Below are 21,019 nucleotides of genomic sequence, written 5' to 3' on the forward strand. Positions count from 1 at the left end.
CTGACTTTACTAATGTACTCAGCTATTTACATAAAATACAGATTTGCTCTTTGCAGTAGGCATATAAATCTTCTGCGCTTCTTTATGGCACTAAAACTGCCACTAGACAAGTCTGACCCTTTTCCCCCCAGGGAAACCACACACATATTGACAAAAGTGATATATATATGACAGCCAACCACCTGAAACTCAACTCAAGCAAAACCGAAATAATCCTCTTTGGCCCACACAAAAACACCTGGTACCCCTCATGGTGGCCCACCACGCTAGGCCCTGCACCCACCCCCGCCAACCACGCACGCAACCTCGCCATCATCCTAGACTCCTCCCTCTCGATGACCCAACAAATCAACGCTCTCACCTCCTCATGCTTCAACACACTCCGTATACTGAAAAAAACATTCAAATGGATCCCCACAGAGACCAGAAAAACTGTCACTCATGCACTCATCAGCAGCAGACTTGATTACGGAAACGCCCTCTACGCCGGCACCACTCTAAAACTCAAGCGCAAACTACACGCATCCAGAACTCAGCAGCACGACTCATCCTCGACCTCCCCGGACACATCTCTCCACACCTCAAATCCCTCCACTGGCTCCCCATTGACAAAAGGACCACCTTCAAGATCCTCATCCTCGCACACAAATCACTCCACAACACAGGCCCTGCCTACCTCAACGAGAGTCACCTTCCACACCCCTACACGAAACCTCCGCTCAGCTGACCTCTCTCTCGCCTCTGTCCCCCGCATCAAACACACCACCACTGGGGGCAGATCCTTCTCCTACCTTGCACCCAAAACCTGGAACGCCCTCCCAACCCACCTTCGCAAGACCCAAAACCTACTTCTTTTCAGGAAGGGCCACAAAACCTGGCTTTTCGAACAGTGAACCTCCCAGCCCCTCCCCACCCCCCCCCCCCCCCAAGCGCCTTGAGACCCTCACGGGTGAGTAACGCGCTTTATAAATCTCTTTGATTGATATATATAGATCTATCTATATATATATCTACATAGATATATCTATAGATATATCCATGTACATAGATATATCTACATAGATATATCTATATATATAGATCTACATATAGTTCTATTTTTTTTTTTAGTTGTTGTATGGTGCCAAAATGGCCCCCAGGGAAACCCTACAACATCTAAAAAAAAAAGATTGCCCCCACAGGGGGTCACCCTGCCCACGGGCGACCCCCTGTCTTTTTATTTTATTCATATATATATTTATTTTTTAAATACAATTTCCCTGGGGGGGGGGGATCGCGCCCCCCCAGGGGGCACCTACCCCCAAGTGAAATCCCTGGCGTCTAGTGGTGTTTCCTGGCCCCCGATCGCAGCACAGCTGTGCTGCGATCGGGGGCCAGGAAACAGTTTCAGAAGGCCTCGTAAGAAAGGGGAGAGTCTCCCCTTTCTTACGAGGCCTTCTGAAAGTTTTCCTGCCCCCCCGATCACAGCTGTGCTGCGATCGGGGGGCCAGGAAACCTGAAAGTGTTTCCTGGCCCCCGATCGCAGCACAGCTGCGACCGGGGGCCAGGAAACACTTTCAGGAAGGCCTCGTAAGAAAGGGGAGACCCTTCCTGGTGTCGGCCACTGGTCGTGACCCGTACCAGGGAGGGTGTGTGGGCGTCGGCCAGTGGCCGACGCCCGCACCGAAAAGGTTAAAAGAGATCAAAGCATGAGAGGCCCGCTGAACATAGATCGCCTTAGTAAGGGACAGGAGACCACAACTTAAACCCTGACATGGTCAAGACATCAGGAGACAAATCTATTACTGTTACGAGTACGGGCGGACTGAGACTAACATCAACTAAGTAGGACACTGGATGAGTTCTGTGTGGCGTGACGTCCTTGAGGTCATCATGACCCCACAGGATAAAGAGATTACACCAGGGTCATTAAAAGAGATGCCAAATTAGAAGATGGTCTAGTTATATTGGTTTAAGGAACTAATCCTCCTTTAAATCATATGCACCCTGTGGTCATGCTGTAGTTAACCCCCCTACCTGACCCTCAAAAGATATTTCATTTAACCAGGAGAGATACCAACAAAGATCACGATAATATGGGAACACAGTGACTCACTGGGATAGGGACTGCTATCCCAAGAGAAAGCAATACACTGGCACTACATCGGAAGGGAACAGAAAAAAGCCAGTAATTTTGATCCTCTACAGCAGTGGTTCCCAAACTTTTTTGATCCCCGGCTCCTTTGACCTATTGGCCGTGTTGGCCACGGCTCCCCGTTATGTTAATTTTTTTGGCGGGTGGGGGAACGTAATCCCAGCCTGTACCTGTACCTACACCATTTACCGTTTGTCTTCTTTATTCTCTCCTTCACGTTGCTGAAAACCATTTATTGGAAACATTTTTGTTACAGGGATATTATTAATGGTACTTTGGCGCCCTCCGCTGGTCAGAATAATTAATGCAGGGTGTTTTTTTCCAATACCACGAGGAAAAGCTACCGATTCAAAGCACCTCCGAGTGGTTTCCAGACTGTGTGCGGCGCCCCTGGCTAGTTTTGACGGCGCACCAGGGAGCCGCGGCGCACAGTTTGGGAACCACTGCTCTACAGTACAATAAATAAATCATATTCTCAAATTATATGAAAATTAATCCAATAGAATTGAATGTAATCTCTCCTGACAGCTTTCACAGACAATACAAAAACTGATATGGGTGGGGCATTTAGCTGCTAAGTTTTCAGACTGCCTATGTGTGTGACATTTGCATAGTTTCAATGCACTTATTAGTAACATTCAACTGCCAAATAAGTGACACTTTTGAGCATATTTACAAGCAGATAACGCCACTGGAGCATCACTTTTTGTGACGCTCCAGTGGCTATGTGCACTGCACCATATTTACAAGGTGACGCTAAGCCACGTTTTGTGGCTGAACAACGCCTTCTAAATATGGGCCCCTTGAACAGAGTTTTCTGCGGCAAAGGGGCGTGCAATGGGGTGTTGTTGTGGGCGTTCCACCCCAACACCCAATGATTTGATGCTGCCCCAGATTTGCAAGGAATCGTAAATCTGAGGTAGTGCCAAAAACTAAGGCCACCCCAGGGGTCACGTTTGCATGGCACAACAAGAAGAAATACTTTTATTTCGCCTCGTTTTTGCTTTTTGTATGTGTGCTGCGTTCTGCAGCACACATGGAAAAGACAAAAGCCATGAATGATTGTTTATGTGCAGGAAGGTGTCCATTCCTGTACATAAACAACCATTCAAGAATGATGATTTGTTACTTCTATGTCTGCTGCATTCTGCAGCACAGATTGAAGTGCCAAATCGCCATTTTAGATTGTTTATGTACAGGAAGGGACTCCTTCCTGCACATAAACAATCATTACCTTCAAAGCAGACATCCTAGCACTTTGGGGCAAGGATGCCTGCATTGGCGCTGGAAGCTAAATTTAGCACCAGCGCTAGAGGAAACACAGGGGTGTGCCCTATTTTTTTAAAAATACGGTGCATCCCCGCGTTTCAGAACTTATGCGGCGCTGCCAATTTTGGTGCCTCGCTGAGTCATTTCCTTGTAAATTTGGCACTTAGAGTGACACTTTCTCAATATTATAACTAAGCATTGAAGTCCATGGAAAGAGATATGTATCAGACATTCTATACTTTTGTGCAATGAGAAGTTGTAAAAATAACTTGAAACAGATGCAAAACAACGAAACCAAAGGACACTATTGAAGTACCCCTTTCTAAGAAGATCATACTTTAAAACAATTGTGCACCATGATGTCAACCAATAAACAAGTGTTGCAGAGGCATTTTTTTATTCAAGTTCTATGGACATATGCAAATAGACATGCGGTTAAAAGAAAACAAAAAAGCAGCCGCATTAGCTGGAACATTTTGTCAATTGCCTTTTACATTAAGCAAAGTATGCCTGCTTGAGATATGTGGCAAGCCTAGCTGCCAAACATGTAAAAGCTGAAGCTATCTGAAGATTCATGGTGATAAACATTTATTCTTTTTCAGAGGTAAGGTAAGAATGTTACAAGATGAGTTCTGGAGTATCCATTTTTAATGGACGCTTATAAAAACAAGCATTGGCACAGCCAATAGATCTCAGCAATGCCTGACCTATTGGTCTTGTCAATATGAATGTCTTTTAGCTCTGACTGTCTTTTAGCCATGTTGTCTAGCAGCGCCTTTGCAGTTCAGCATGGCTAAAAGTTACAAGAAAACCCTGTTATGATGCGGCCAGCAAAGGCCAGTCATAGTGCTTTTTTTTGTTGCTTGAGGAGGGACAGGACAATAAACTAAACTCAGTATAGGGAGGCGAAAGAGACTCAGCATTGCCTCAAAAGCCTCAACATTCTTCCCCCTGTCTATGACAATAAATGTGTAACTGGTGAGCATGTAAAGGAAGAAGGCGATCCATTTGGGGGCTCTGTTTTGTATTCCGATGCTGTGGAGTCTGTTTATAAGGGTTTGGTGGGAGGCGGTGTCAAACGCGGCTGAGAGGTCGAGGAGGATCAGGGCAGCAGTTTCCACATAGTTGAGGGGTGCTCTAATGTCTTCAGTGACTGCAACGAGTGCAGTCTCGGTGCTGTGGTTGGAACAAAAACCTGATTAGGAGGTGTCCAGTAGTAGTGTGTCAAGTCAGTTGTCATGTGCACCCTCTAGGTGGCCTAGGTTGCTAATATACGTGGCCATCATTATTATCAAACACAGGAGAAGGATTTTTACAGTGCACATTCTGAACATATGTATTTCGAGTTCCTCATAATGAAGAAAAGGAGGCAAAGTGAAACAAATTGCCTAGGATCACACAGTTTGGTAAAGGGGAAAGCCGGGATTGATCCCAGGTTTTCTGGTTTTACATTGTGCAATTCAGCCACGAGATGTACATGCTTGGCATCCCCTACGATCACCTTACACAATCTCTGAGCCACGCAGACCTCCTAGTGCCACCCTGCTGGCATCAGTGCAGCCCTTGGTGACACCTCAAACCAAACCCTGTGGGCCCTAGGCAAATGTTTGTAAGTACCCATGTGTTACATCCTCACTGGGCTTTATGGGAAGGTTCTTGTACTCTAAGGGGTCATCACACTCACAGGGCCATATGTAGCAGGCTGAAAGAACCCAGTGCACGGGCAGGCAGCAGGAAGAAGCAGCAGAGAGTATTAATGCAGGAGTGGTGAAGTCCTTAGCGAGCACGTGGATATATGATTGGGGAAACATCCTTTATTACGAAGTCTTTTTAACGAAGTCGTGGTTAACGAAAGCGCAACAACGCTTTTTTTAACCACGACTCCGTTATTTTGTGCCTTAACTACGTATGTTCTGAACTACGAACATGCGTGGTTAAGGTACAAAGAAGGGAGTTGGTGAAGGAGGAGGACGCAGGTGACAAGGGGTCGACTAGGGTAAGTGGGGGTTTTCGGTTTTGGGGAGGGGGTGGGGGGCCAGGGGGTTTTAGGTTTTGGGGTGGGGTGGGGCGTTTTTGGTTTTGGGGAGGGGGTGGGGGTCAGGGGGTTTTAGGTTTTGGGGTGGGGTTGGGGGGTGGGGCGTTTTTGGTTTTGGGGAGGGGGTGGGGGGTCAGGGGGTTTTAGGTTTTGGGGCGGGGTTGGGGGGGTGGGTCGTTTTTGGTTTTGGGAGGGGGTGGTGGGTCAGGGGGTTTTAGGTTTTGGGGGGGGTTGAGGGGGAATGGGGCGTTTTTGGTTTTGGGGAGGGGGTGGGGGGTCAGGGGGTTTTAGGTTTTGGGGCGGGGTTGGGGGGGTGGGGCGTTTTTGGTTTTGGGGAGGGGGTGGGGGGTCAGGGGGTTTTAGGTTTTGGGGCGGGGTTGGGGGGGGTGGGGCGTTTTTGGTTTTGGGGAGGGGGTGGGGGTTAGGGGGTTTTAGGTTTTGGGGCGGGGTTGGGGGGTGGGGTGTTTTTGGTTTTGGTTTTGGGGAGGGGGTGGGGGGTCAGGGGGTTTTGGGGTTTGGGACGGGATTGGGGCGTTTTTGATTTTGGGGAGGGGGTGGGGGGTCAGGGGATTTTAGGTTTTGGGCGGGGTTGGGGGGGTGGGGCGTTTTTGGTTTTGGGGAGGGGGTGGGGGGTCAGGGGGTTTTAAGTTTTGGGGCGGGGTTGGGGGGGCGGGGCGTTTTTGGTTTTGGGGAGGGGGTGGGGGTTCAGGGGGTTTTAGGTTTTGGGGTGGGGTGGGGGGGTGGGGCATTTTTGGTTTTGGGGAGGGGGTGGGGGTCAGGGGGTTTTAGGTTTTGGGGCGGGGTTGGGGGGGTGGGGTGTTTTTGGTTTTGGGGAGGCGGTTTGGGGGTGGGGTGAGGGATGTAGGGTAAATGGTGCCTATTAGTAATGCTTTTATCAGGAATGCCTTTACAACGAAAATCGTTGTTAAGGCATTTGTGGTAAAATAATTAGTAGTAGCAACGAGGTTGGTGTTCCGACCTCGTTGTTAAGGCACTAGGGGGCATATTTATACTCCGTTTGCGCCGATTGTGCGTCAAAAAATTTGACGCACAATCAGTGCAAACGTTGCCCCATATTTAAACCCTGACGCCCGAGCCCGCGGACGACAAAAATCCGCCGTGTGCGTCATTTTCTGGATGCGTCAACCCGCCCTGCGTTAATGATATGCAGGGTAGGCGTTCCCGTCCAAAAAACGACGCACACGGCCGTGCGCCGTATTTATGCTTCCGGGCAAAAATGACTCTCGTCCGGGTGGCGGAGCTAAAAAATGACGCAAAGCCCGATGTGCGTAAAAATTTAACACCTGGGTCAGGGCAGGTGTTAAAATGGGGCAAACACACCTGTATTTAATCAGAACACACAGAACAAACAACAGAGCAGCAGAGCAGCAGAGCAGCAACAGGGAGACATGGAGGTGATTTTTATCCAGCGTGCACGTAGACGCAGAGCCCTGCAGTAACAACAGCAGCTACAACAACAACAGCAGGGACCCCAAAGGCAGCGCAGAAGGCAGGAGAGGATATTCCGCCCAAGAACAACCCTGCATGGCCTCAGGGAACACGACATCATCCAGAGGTACTGGCAGGCCATTCAGCAGCTGCTGCAAAACATTGAACAGCAGTTGGCCCCCACTTTGGTGACACCCCGCACTATCCCAACAGAAACAAAGCTGCTTGCCGTACTTCACCTGCTGGCAAGTGGCTCCTTTCAAACAACTGGTGCCCTGGTTGGCGGAATATCACAACCATCATTCTCCGCATTTCTGCCAAAAGTACTGGATGCCATCATTCGCCTGACACCCCTCCACATCTGCTTCCCTAACACACTGCAGAAGCAGCAGGAAACTAAACAGGGGTTCTACGCCATCAGTGGCTTCCCACACGTCCTTGGAGCAATCGACTGCACACACGTACGCCTTGTGCCACCTGCTGCAACTGAACACCTCTACCGCAACAGGAAGCACACACATTCAATCAACGTGCAGGCCATAGTCGATCACCAGGGATTGATCACCAACATCGTGGCTAAATATCCTGGGAGTGTACATGACTCATTCATCTTCCGTCACAGCACCATCAACCAACAATTACAGGATGGACGGTATGGCAATGGACTACTTGTTGGTAAGTACAGAAACCTACTCATATACACACTGCACAGCAACCCTCTAGGACACACAACACATACACCACAACAGCAACACCTAGACAGGAACACACTGAGGTTCTCACATCACTAGCCATGTTTCTTAACTCACCATTGAACCTGTCACACATTGGAATTTACTGTACAGCTTAATGTGAAGACATTAATGAGTGTGGTTGCCTAAATGTCACCTTGCAAATTGTAAGTGTCACAATAACCTTTACATTAATACATTGCATAAGTTTCTAGGGATGGGATGTCCAGGGTACTTTGATATGAACGTGTTAACAACACTTTCAATTTTAACTCTGCATGGAACTATCATCTCACCCCCAGTGAAGACACACGGACACCTGTATCACAAGTCACAATGCTAGGGAGGACACACTCTATTGCAATTCCCAAAACATACTGCTGACAAACGGTTAGCAGACAAACACTTGCTCAGCCAAGGAAAAAACACAATGCAGAAGGTATAGCCTACAAGTATAGGTTGTCACATTAGTACACAAAAGAGTCACAGACAACACAAGACAACTACTGCCATTAAAGGTCTTTTCAGTAGTGCCAGCTACATCTACATGATCCCATTCTGTGTTTTTCTTTCAGCTGATCAGGGGTATGGCATCCAGCCGTGGCTAATGACACCATTTGGGAACCCGACTACTGCTGCAGAGCGGGCATACAATGACGCCCATAAGAGGACACGCAGCATTGTCGAGCGGACATTCGGGATCCTAAAGTCAAGGTTCTGCTGCCTTGACATCACTGGCGGTAGCCTACTATATTCCCCAGAGATGGTCTGTAGGATCATACTCACTTGTGCCATATTGCACAACATTTGTGTAAAAAGGAACATTCCCCTCCTGGAACCAGACCCATACATGCCTGAAGACGACGAAGAGGAGGATGCTGGCCTGCAACAGGAGGGGGAACAACCAAACACGGCTGCTGGAGTGCGTAGGCGCCAACACATTGTAAATAATTTCTTTTCTTAATTTTTACTATCACCACTTAATGCACAATTGTAAATAAACTCAGATAACAAACACCACATCATGGTTTGGCCTATTCATTTCTGCCCACCTTTAGTTTGAAATTGCTGAAGAAGAATGTCGTCTCATTGAGCAATAATGACATAACAATCATCACACAAAAAATATACACCACAAATGTAATGGCCACCATACAATGGTCAAATACACACACCATGTAAATGACAGACATCCTGTACAGTTCACCTTTGAAGGGCAATAGCTGAGGACCACACATATGACTCACATACATGTAGGAAACATGGATCATCGCAGCAGATGGCACACAACTAAAACACCATCACTCAACTAGGGGAAAACAGGCCTCATACATCAGCCAGTTCACATGCTAATGCTTCAGGAACAGGAATGTAGTACTAGACTCTTGCCAACAGTAATTCCAACTACTTACTATCATTGCAATGACTATTTGTCACTAGAGTTACACACAAGCAGAACATACACAGCACAAGTGCTACACCTATGACAAGCATCCAGCACATCACATCCCATCTACATGTCAGCCCTTTTCTAAAAACAATACACACACTTGCAGCTGCTCACACCCCACCTGTCTGAAGAGGTCCCTGGAATGCCGATTTGTGTACACTCAGATTCCCTCATCTACACACACACACTCACAAGAGTCATCCAGTGTGCCACACCCTTTACTATGCTGACCATTGTCATACTACCATCTCACTGCATGGTACACAGCTCATATAATACACTGCCTTGGAGTTTATAAGGCCTGGTATCACCTGTAGATTGATTCTTCTGTGAAAGGTACTGTAGGCTATATATCAGCTAATCCCATCTGACAGGACTAGTGAGACACAGATGGAGGCCACACCTGTGATCACCTCCATGCACACCACCCAAATGCACATGCCCTGTCCCTGCAGATGCCTCCTACTGCATACATGTTTGAATGTGAGCCATTACATCATTAAGCTTTGACACTAATGTTGCCGTGTAACACTTTATCAGGGTTCATGTGTCACCTTCAAAGCAACACAGGACATACACAGTGTGACATCTCAACTGTCTAATGCTCCCTCTAACCAGTCCTAGTCAGAACACCTGATCATGTGATTACTGAAAGAGCTTGCACCTGATTGATCCAGCATCCTGTCAGCCTGACTGGCACCTGTCCGTGGGTCACTCTACAGATACCTGGGGTCCACCTATGGACCACACATGCTGTCCAATACCTTTTGTACCTCAGACAATAATTTGTCATTAGCCTCATCAATGTATACTCAAATACATAGTAGTGCATCATCTGACTGTCATTTGCATCAGATTTGTGATAGTGCCCATGAATAGCCAAATCTTGGCCCTTCCGTTGTCTGACCTTCATTAATGCCTAAACTTAAAAGTGTGACAGTGGACCAGGACCATAGTGTAGGATGGTGTAAATGGCCTCCATCAAAACCAGCAACCTCAGATAATGTTCTTGAAAAGTCAACACATATGAGGACCCTGAATGTTCAAAACGCTGAGTAACACTTTTTCAAATGATAAAGATGAGTCGTGTGTTGAATACCAGCCATTTACTTCTGCACAGAGGCTATGATGTTTCATGATACATTACCATCCACAGCGGACAACTGGAGTACAAATGTGGCAATGACACATGCCAGATCCAGACACCTGAGACATTCTCTCACTCAGCAAAAAAAGGTTGCCCATTCGAAAGTCTCATTACACGTGTTCAGTGACAGGGTGGGACCATCCATGTGTAGGTGACCATGTCCTCAATGGCTTCTCTCCATTTTTGCTACAAACAATGCCCAATTGGAACAAGATTAGCTGCCACTAACTCATGAGGAGACCTGGAAGTTACAGTGACAACATACACCCTGACAGTTGATAGTGGATCTACATTGGGCCACACATATAAACATGTGCCATCCAATCAACAAAACATTTGCAAGCAGCCGATCACAGTAGTGTCCCAGTTGGAACCTAGCAGGAAGAATGAAACATGCCACTAAACCAGGTAATGCATAAAGGGCCACATACATCAAGAACCTATTTGTCATCAGCACATGAGGAACGTCGAGATTTAGCAAAAAATATTAATGCAAAATGGTATGTCAGATTGCTCCAAAGAATCAATAGGGCAAACGTCAAATGGGCAAATGGGATTACTGAATGGCAAACAGTGAATCATACCCTATGGGCTTCCATGAGCCTGCTGCTGCAGGTTTAGCATTACTGAATAAATGAAACCCTTGGATAAATTAGCAAATCTGGAAGGGCAAACCCTAGGGTGCTGGGGGCCTAAGTCCACCTCTACCGCCCCCCAAATATACATGAAATATGCACATGTGAAGTACACACATGCATAAGGCGCATGTGTAGCCTACATGTCAAAAGTTAAACACATATAAGATACACAAATTCATAATTAGGACATGGTTACCCCCATAAAAAGTGTAGGTGACAATTGCACTACCTATTTGGCCTATAGATAATTTGGATTACCGTGATAAATGTGGACACATATTTGCCAAGGAATACATCCTGGTATCACATTCATCATTTGAAATTAGCCATCAGCAATTACCCAAAATATGTGTACAATTATGGGTAATAACCATTTGGCAGCAATCATTACTATTACACTGTGAATGCCTTCTATACATCCTATAAGGGACATGTGCCATAGCTAAGCCCAAATGTGTATCACTTAGCACCGTTTGGTCATGACAAAATTCTTTTCACAATTTGACAAAATAAAGACATATTTGTCAAAATGCGTCATATTTCCACGCATACAGCTTGGGCGTCATAAATTTTGACGCATAGGAGTGCACATAATGCTGAGTCAAAAAATATAATTTTAAAATAAATATATTAATAACCAGCATTACATGGCCACCATATTTTCTATAATGCGTCATATTTCCACGCATACAGCTTGGGTGTCATACATTTTTGACGTACAGGAGTGCACATAATGCTGAGTCAAAAAATATCATTTTAAAATAAATATATTAATAACCAGCATTACATGGCCACCATATTTTCTATAATGCGTCATATTTCCACGCATACAGCTTGGGCGTCATACATTTTTGACGTACAGGAGTGCACATAATGCTGAGTCAAAAAATATCATTTTAAAATAAATATATTAATAACCAGCATTACATGGCCACCATATTTTCTATAATGCGTCATATTTCCACGCATACAGCTTGGGCGTCATAAACTTTTGACGTACAGGAGTGCACATAATGCTGAGTCAAAAAATATCATTTAAAAATAAATATATTAATAACCAGCATTACATGGCCACCATATTTTCTATAATGCGTCATATTTCCATGCATACAGCTTGGGCGTCATAAATTTTTTACGTACAGGAGTGCACATAATGCTGAGTCAAAAAATATCATTTTAAAATAAATATATTAATAACCAGCATTACATGGCCACCATATTTTCTATAATGCGTCATATTTCCACGCATACAGCTTAGGCGTCATAAATTTTTTACGCACAGGAGTGCATGTAATGCAGAGTCAAAATTATTTTTCATATTTGGTCATCATATTTGCCAGCGGATTAAATTTCAACTCTAGAACTGTAAAATAAGCCTCACACAAATATAAGGGAACAATGACGAAAAAAAATTTGACTCTGCACTATGTGCACTCTTATGCGTCAAAAAATACAGATTGTATGCGTGAAAAAATGACGCATAACGGAAAAATAAAAACGGCGGCCATTTTATGCAGGAAGTGATGTAATAGGATATCCTGTTTACAGATTCTGTACTGTGGGTGTACTTTCACTTTGCCGTCTCAGATTATTCTAGACTGTGTGGCTGTGTGGAAAGTGTTGTCCTGTGTTTTAGTGCTTTTGTGTCCAGTGTACTTCTCTATTGTGCTTTTGTCATCATTGTCTTGTTGTTGAATACTTTCTGAGTCTGTATTGTATACTTTTGTCAAGTCCAGTGTTTCTGTTATTGTCTGTGGGAGTCTGTTCTGGGTAGTGTAATTTTGGGGTTAGTTGGGCTCTTATTCTTAAGTTTTCTTTGTTTTTCACTACTCTACCTTTCCCCATTTCCCCCTTTTCCTTTTTGTCCAACTTTTTCCACTTTGTTAGTGCAGAGATGTCAGGTAGGCCACGGCTTGCCAGGATGGGTGAGCAGGAATTGGGGGGATTTATATGGCTTGTTTGCCATTTCCTCCCACTCATGCTGGAGGCTGGGGGTCGTGTGATAAAGGGGTATCACACGGAGGCACGTAAAGTCCGGTGGGGGAAGGTGCGCCATCACTTGGTCCGTGTTTATGGTAGCCTGAGGAATGACCATCAACTCAAGCACCGCTGGGCTGATCTGATATCCAGGGAGCAGGATCTGCTGGACCACCTGGGAATCAGGATTGGTGGCCATGTTGGTGAGTACAAATCAATTACATGTGAACAATTGAAAGCTGTGTGGGGACATGTGATGATTGTTACCCAATCTGCTACATAAGTAGCTGACTGTGTGTAATGCTAGGGAAACCTACTGGGTAATTGTTGGACAATGTGTAGGAAGACAAATGCTAGCAGTCAGGTAGCTCATGTTTTCTACACATACCAGTTGCCTGTAGCTGTATGTAATGTAGTGTTGCCTTTGTGTCAGACAAGCGACACGTTAATGCCTCTACTTGAACTCTGCAGGTCACAATAGCCTGTGAAAAATGGATGTTGAAACATCATACCTACATATGTAGACGCCATAGCTAGACTGAAATTTGTAAACCCAATATGATGCTATAAATGAGTGCTGCCTTCACGTCAATTGAAGTTAGCTATGTTGTCCACACATATGTCACATGTGTGTCTGGTTGGTGTGTGTTGAAAATGACCACATAGGCTGTTTGAGTTTGAGGGGTCATGCAGTCCTCAAGTAATCAGCTTTTGGATGTCTCTCTGGGATGCACATGATGAGATGAATGCACCCCGATATTGTTGGGGCATACTAATGGAGGTGCATCTTTGACACTACATGACTGTCCTGGCCCCTGCATGTGTGTAGTAGGGTGTGTAACTGTAGCAGGAGACTCATCCAATGTAAATGTTGATCAAGAATTATTCCATGCAGTATGAGCATGTGTGAAAGTGTTTCATTACGCATGTCATATTCTCACATTGTCTTTGTAATTGCAATTGTTTGTCAGTGCACGGAGTCTGAGTATATTCTTCCTTCCATGCTTTACAGGTGGACCTGCACCGTACACCGTGGGAGAGGTGGCTCATTTTGAGGACCCCGACACCTACAGTGAGTGTTGCATGTGTGCTATTTTTATTGTTTGCTAGTGATGCATGATGGACTACTGTGTGTTCAACAGAATTCAAGGTTTGATGCGCTGCCCATTCATTAGTATTGTTCCATTAGTGGGATTTCAATTATCACTTCAGTTTCATTAGACCTATGCTTATCCATCTCTCAGCTTTAGGGTCTGTAGGCCATACCAGTCGGGCCCTCTATGGGGAATGGGATGAGTCATGTGGAATACACTGGTTAATGTAAGAGTTGCTCTGGGACTTGGCTTGGACTGAGTCTGCATTTCAGACTGTCTTTCTGCCAGATAGCTTCTGCAAAAGGCTTGTCTTAAATATGCAGCTTCCCTAGTTGAGGATGGACTGAGTACACTGTAGGTTGGATCTTCCGGGGGCATGTACTACCACAAGTTGAACTAGAAGTGTGTGGGACTAGAGTGCAATGGCCTAGGTGTTCATTCTACTCATGATCATGGGTGTTCTTGCTCCTCTGTGTGTGTGGTAAAATATGCCTCACTGGTAGTATGTGATGTTGACATGTGTGGACCTTGGATAGGACAAGGTTTGGCTGACTCCAATTTCTTGCTAGCCCTTCATTGGTGTTGTGTGTGGAGGCAAATACTTGTTGAGCTTTCTATACACTCCAGGGTGTGCATTGAATATGGGATTGTTGGTTGTTCTTCCCACCCCACCCTCAAAGACTGCCATGTGTTTGGGAATAGGGTCCCTAGGACTGTAGCAACCAGTATGTTACACATACTTGTGACCTTTGGCAACTTTGTTTTGAACCTAGTGTACACATTCGGTTATGGCACATGAGTTCTATATTAGCAAAAAACAATTACAAATGGCATATATTGAGGGTTGTGATTGTTATCACATAGAGTGACATATGTAGTGAAGTCAGTAGGCGGAAGAGGTTCAGCCATAATGTCTGCTGCATTACCCATTATTTGGCTGAGAAGTTTAGGCTGATGTCACCCATCATGTAGAGACATGGATATGCTAGGTGTGAGATGCCCTTTTGTATGCAGGCTTCCCATGTACTTCCTCTGAGACTTTCAATGATCTATGTTGTGAAAATCGCTGTAACAAATACAGTACAAGTAATGTGCAATTGACCCATTGTGCTATTCCACCCAATGCATTTCCTATGGTAAATAGTTGCCCTTTCTCTTCACAGCTGCAAACATGAGTGCCGCACAGAGACATCAGTTCGAAAGGCGTGCAATGAGATACCGGCACATCCTGCAGGTGCAGTCGGGGTTCAGAAGGATGGCCCGAAAATACCAAGTGGATCGGGCCTCCGGAGCATGGTGGGCCTCACCACAGGGTGGCCCAACATTGCCCACAACAGCCACCACCACCACATCCACCAGTTCTCCCCAAGTAGCCCCAGCAACGGCGGGGACAGTTGACCCTGCCTCTGCAGCACGACCTGGACCCAGCAATTTCTGAGCTGCAGGACAGTCCAGTGGGCAAACAACAACTCCAACACCGTGCACCTCTGCCAGCACACAGACTGCAGCAGCCCCTCCTATTGACCCTGCGGCATTCCTGGCATTAAACTGGAAAATGGACAAGTTTATTACCAAGGTGGACAAGCTAAGCCAGGATGTGGCCTACATTAAGAAAAGGGTTCGGTCCATCAGGCGGACCCTACGGAGGGCCAACCTCTAGGACTATTGCTTGTTTTAAATGTATCCCTCCCCTCTCTCCTCTTTCCTTTTTGTAATGATAGTTGGGTTTTGGGGATTAGTGTTAGGTTAGTGTAGGTTGTTAGCTTAGTTAGTGTTAGGGAGGAGGGTGGGGGGTCCTTATTCTTTCTATTTTACTTTTGTGTGTTAGTAAATGTTGGGATTCCTGTCTGTTTATAAAAAATAAAAATAAAAAATCCTAAAAAAAATTCAAAATAAAAATATACAAAAAAATATATGATTGTTTAGGATAGTATAGTATGTGTGTAGGTTAGTATGTGTTGTCCTGCATGTGTCCTGTCTCATAATGGTGGGTGGGGGGTTGATGTTTAGATCGATTCGTTATATGTGTAGAGTAAGTTTAGCTTAGGTTAGATAGCGACAGTTGTGGGTTAGGAGTAGTCAGGTTAGATTAGTGTAGGTATGACTTTTCCCTTAGTTGCCTCTGGTGTGAATACATAGGAATAAACATATAGTTAACCCTTTGCATTATGCGTTAACTGCTACTTGATCATGGGCTTGACATCAGTGTAGGTGAATGTTTTTCTATGACATTTGTGTCCTATGCTACACACCACAGAAAATGGAGGTTTAACATGGCAGCTACCCCTGTACTAACTTGGTAAGTATCCACCATTTGGTAGACCCACCATTAGTAGTTTACATCGATCACCAAGGATTTGTGTTGATGAGTAGGTATTCTACATCACAAAGTGTGCTTCCAGACTTGGTATTGTGGTAAATGTATTAGGTCTGACTGCAGTGTGATGTTCAGGGACATCTTTGTAGATGAGGTGTTGTTAACACTCTTGTCTTGTTGTCTTCATTGCTGACATAGATCATGTGTGTAAAAATTCAGCATGACTTCCCTTCATGGAAGTATACTCAGAAAGGGTGATTGATGCAGTATTTAGTTGTGTTTGCTTAGATTATGCTGCATAAATTCATTTTTTAGTATTGCATGGTGCCTACATTTCTCAGCCACCATTAGTTGACTTGGATTGCTATAGTTGGAGCATTATTCTGTCCAACACAGCATAATTGTGTGTGGTTTGTCCCTTCATCAGTTATTCTCCTCAGGATGGTCAGGCTATGATACAATCCTGGCCACTGCACAGATGTATCAGACTACATGATGTCAGGACAGTTGTATTGACAAGCTACATGGTTGTCACACAGGCACTTTAGAGTTATCTACTGCACAGTTGATGTGTCAAATAACACAGAGAGATATTAGGTGTGCAAGTGCTGTCCTGCAGCTCAGAAATTGCTGGGTCCAGGTCGTGCATCGTGCCCAGATTTGCCTTTTTCCTGTCATGACAGCTCCCTCTAACAGGTGATTAGTCTCCCAACTCCATTTTTTTTGTCAAATTATTCCCAATCGCTCATACACGACCTGCTATTATACACATGCACTCACGTGTGGTTCAGCCGGTATGCACTATCTCTCTTAATTTATGACCCATTTATGAAACACAGGAAGGTTATCACTTACCTGCACTCTCACACAACCAGATGTAGCCCTACTACAGGAAACACACCTGAGTACATTTGAGCATGAGAAACTGAAGAGAGACTGGGTGGGTACTGTGCTTTATGGAAACAGGCCAAAGGACATCCTGCTCAACCATTCATCCCCCTGGCCCACATGAATGGACAAAATATGATTTTGCTCCATAAATCCTTTGCTGAGTGGGTCACACTGACATGAGAGATGATGGCAGCAGAAATGTCTTCACAAAAACGTAAACTCCAATTGAAGGCATTGATTGTAGGGGCAATCTACAAACCCGTTGGCTCTCAGGCAAGTTTCTTGACTACGCTGTCCCGACTCCTTCATTCCTTTTGGAAATCCAAAGTCTTAAGGTGGGGGACTCGAATCTCCAACTCCACCCACACCTCACCAGATTGACTGCTTCCAGTGATGCACAACTATGCAGCAGATTTCTTCTGCATGATATAATAACTGACCACGCTTTGGTGGAACCGTGGCATTTGACTCACCCTTCCAGAGGAACTATACTTTTACATCCTGTATTCATGCCACTAATGAAAACACCATCATACAGCCACACATCAATTATCACACACCCCCATCTCAATCTATGACACGATCAACATATGTGCTAAAACAATTATCAGATGACAAAGACACCATCAAATGACTGGTCCCCCACTGTTGAACAGGTGCCCTGTGACCATCATACGGCCACACAACCACCATTGATAATAATGTAGTTGCGATCATAAGCCAAAAAACACCATCACATGGCCACAAAGCTAGCATTATACATCTACACAACATATGCATCCATTGAAAATTTGCAGAGTGTTTGAAAAATAAGTGCAGTTCAAAGAAAACAACTGATGAAAAATAATGAGCAGTATGTCACCGGTCATGTCATTGGTAATCATATATGAAGTAATCTGTGAGGTCATCAATTATGTAATTTGAAATGTCATCATTGGTATCAGGTGTAATGTGTGTGTGTGCATGTACATAACACTCCATCTATAGGTAGACATTAACATTACAACCTATTCCTCGGTAGATGTAGTCTGATAACTACTGCCAGAAATTAAAGCGATCACAGTCAGTTCTACTTGACCAAATTGCTTGATTTCATCATTCAATTTATCCACATGTTAGTCCCTTATCTCTTAAGACTTTGAACTCTGAGCGGAAAGTTACATACAGTTTTAATTTATCTTACGCAATCTTGATATATTATATCTTCTGATGCGGTATTAATATATATCCATCTATTATGTACCCCAAGATAGGTACAAATATTCACTTATGAATAGATTATGATGATATTTGTATACAGTGCTGTTAAAATAAACAGTTAGCCAAGTGCCCATGACTGTATTCCTTCACAAATGAGAGCTATGGAGCAAGTCCCCACAAGTATGGTAATACACATGCAAGTCCCTACAAGGATAGTTCTATGCGCACAACTAAATAACAAAATATTTTTAAATTTGAAGCAGGATCCTGTATTATGAATTTATTCTTAACGTTTTTCTGTTACTGGTATATTTTTAAAACATTAGGTAAGGTCAGTCCACACAAAGTCCCCCCAAGGATGGTATGTCTGTGAGCGTGCATGACAGTGTGCAAGAAGGCCATATCACAGACTCACAGTATTTCTTGGCGTGGTGTGGTATTTATGACATAATAGTACCCAAACTTGACAAAATGCTGCCCCTGACATACTGGTGGTAAACCTTGGCTGAAGGTAGGTATCCATGGCATGATCCTACCAAACTTTTGTACTGCAGATTCAGCCATAATGACAGTTCTCCAAGAATTAGCTCTATCCCATTAGATTTTTAGCACAATTGTATGCCCTTTAGGGAATATGATTGATTAATTTAGACCATTGCTGAGAATGCATGGATCATGATCCACCTAAGAAAGGGCAGTGATAATAAATTAAACATTGCTTTGTGTCTCACTCATGTACAAGCATAGATGAGGGAAACCAACCTCTCCCACAACGGCTCCAAAATGGAAATGTTACTCTGTAGTAAAATAAACCCAAAGCAGTTACTATTCTATTAACCGTTTATGCTGGGCCATTCCTGTAGACCGGAACTCAAAGTAAGAAGTGTATGCACATTTGACCCCATAATCTTCTTCACACCACAAACAATTATTGTGACATGGAGTTCACAATCCCACCTTTAGACACTATGCAAAGTCACAGCACTGTTGAGCCTTCATCCCAAACTAGACCCTGTCCACTCACTGGTACTGTCTCACCTGAATTATTATAACAATCTGCACATAGGTCTCCAGAAGAAACGTTCCACTGTTTGGATTTTTGTAGTTTTGGTCTTCATTTATTTATTAAACTCTATTCTGTTTTTATAATTCGGGGTAGGATCCTTTTTGCATAGTGTTTTTCATAGTTTTACTGTTTGAAGTGTTGCACAAATACTTTACACACTGCCTCTAAGTTAAGCCTGACTGCTCTGTGGCAAGCTACCAGAGGGTGAGCATGGGTTAATTTGGGGTTTGCTTGTGGCTTCGTCCTGACAAGGATTGTGGTTGATGCATGATTAGGGGTTCAACCCCCTCAACCAGTAACCCAATTTCTTACACTAATCAATAAATTGAAGTATAGAAGTCCACTACCTACCCTTGGTGTCCTGCTGGTCCTAGTATAATAGTAGAAATTCTTGCCATATTACAGCATCTTTGACATAAAATGATGATATGTGATCATGCAAGTAGAATCTATGTGGAGCAGTACTACATGTAAGTACTTTACGAAAAATAACAATGGGTATATGGTCACCAAAAATGAAAAGCTTGAATTTCAGGACTAAAAAAGGGTTTTTTTCATAAAATGTTAGGCTTTTCTTTGGAGTTATTCAGTTTATTTATTTTTCAAATAAGCTTTCAGTTTATGGCACAGTGTGTTTAGAATCTATGTGGCTCTAGTGTGCTGTTCGAAATTGTGAGATTTGTATATTTGTATTTTTTATTTTTCCACATTGTCTCTATCAATATACAGTCGCAAAACAGGGCTGGCTCTAGCTCTGGTGGCACCCAGTGCAAGAATCTTTTTGATGCCCGCTCAATGACCTCCTTCTCCCCTGATTGCCTCAATACCACCCTTCAACAGTGCCCCTTATACCTCCATCACATGCATTTTATTTGTTTTATAGCACTACTCATACCATCGTAGTGTATTACGGCACTTTACATCACACACATTATATAGAGACGATAAATCATACTTGTGTGAATCAGTCTATAGGAAATGTTACATAAAACAATGAGGATTAAAAGGTGTAGGAATCACGTCATCCATACTAGTCAGTAGTATATTTTAAGAGTGTTTGGTCTGGAGAGGCACAAACTCATGATTGAAAATGTATCTCAGTGGTTTGGGTTGGCTTTACTAATAAGAATGTATTTCTACCGAAACAAATTCTTTTTAGCAACATTAGGATAATGAAATACTAGGGAAAAAACATAATGTTGTTGTTAGAGCTGTCTGCTTTAAGGTGGTCTTCTCCCAAACCTTTTGCCTACTTACCTCCATTTTTTTGCTGGATTTTTGCTTCTATTGGACATAAGACTCTCTGCACTTTACCACTGCTAACCAGTACTAAATTGCTTGGGCTTTGTCCCCCAAATCATGGTTGAAATGGCTCATACCCAATTAGCATGTTTAATTTACTAGTAAGGTCCTTGTCGAGTAGTTTACCAAATACCCAGGGCCTGAAAATTAAGTGCTGTCATTTGGCCTGCATCACCTATTGTGTCATCCACTTAATTAGCAACTTAAAACATTTCTCAGGCGTGCCAATGCAGCCTGAATACAGTTTCAGATACCCATGTTAATTTGGCATTAAAACTCTCTTCCCAAGCCTTAAATTCTCCTTTTATTATATATATCA

Source organism: Pleurodeles waltl, chromosome 4_2 (genome assembly GCF_031143425.1).
Source record: "Pleurodeles waltl isolate 20211129_DDA chromosome 4_2, aPleWal1.hap1.20221129, whole genome shotgun sequence".
NCBI classification, from domain to species: Eukaryota; Metazoa; Chordata; class Amphibia; order Caudata; family Salamandridae; genus Pleurodeles; species Pleurodeles waltl.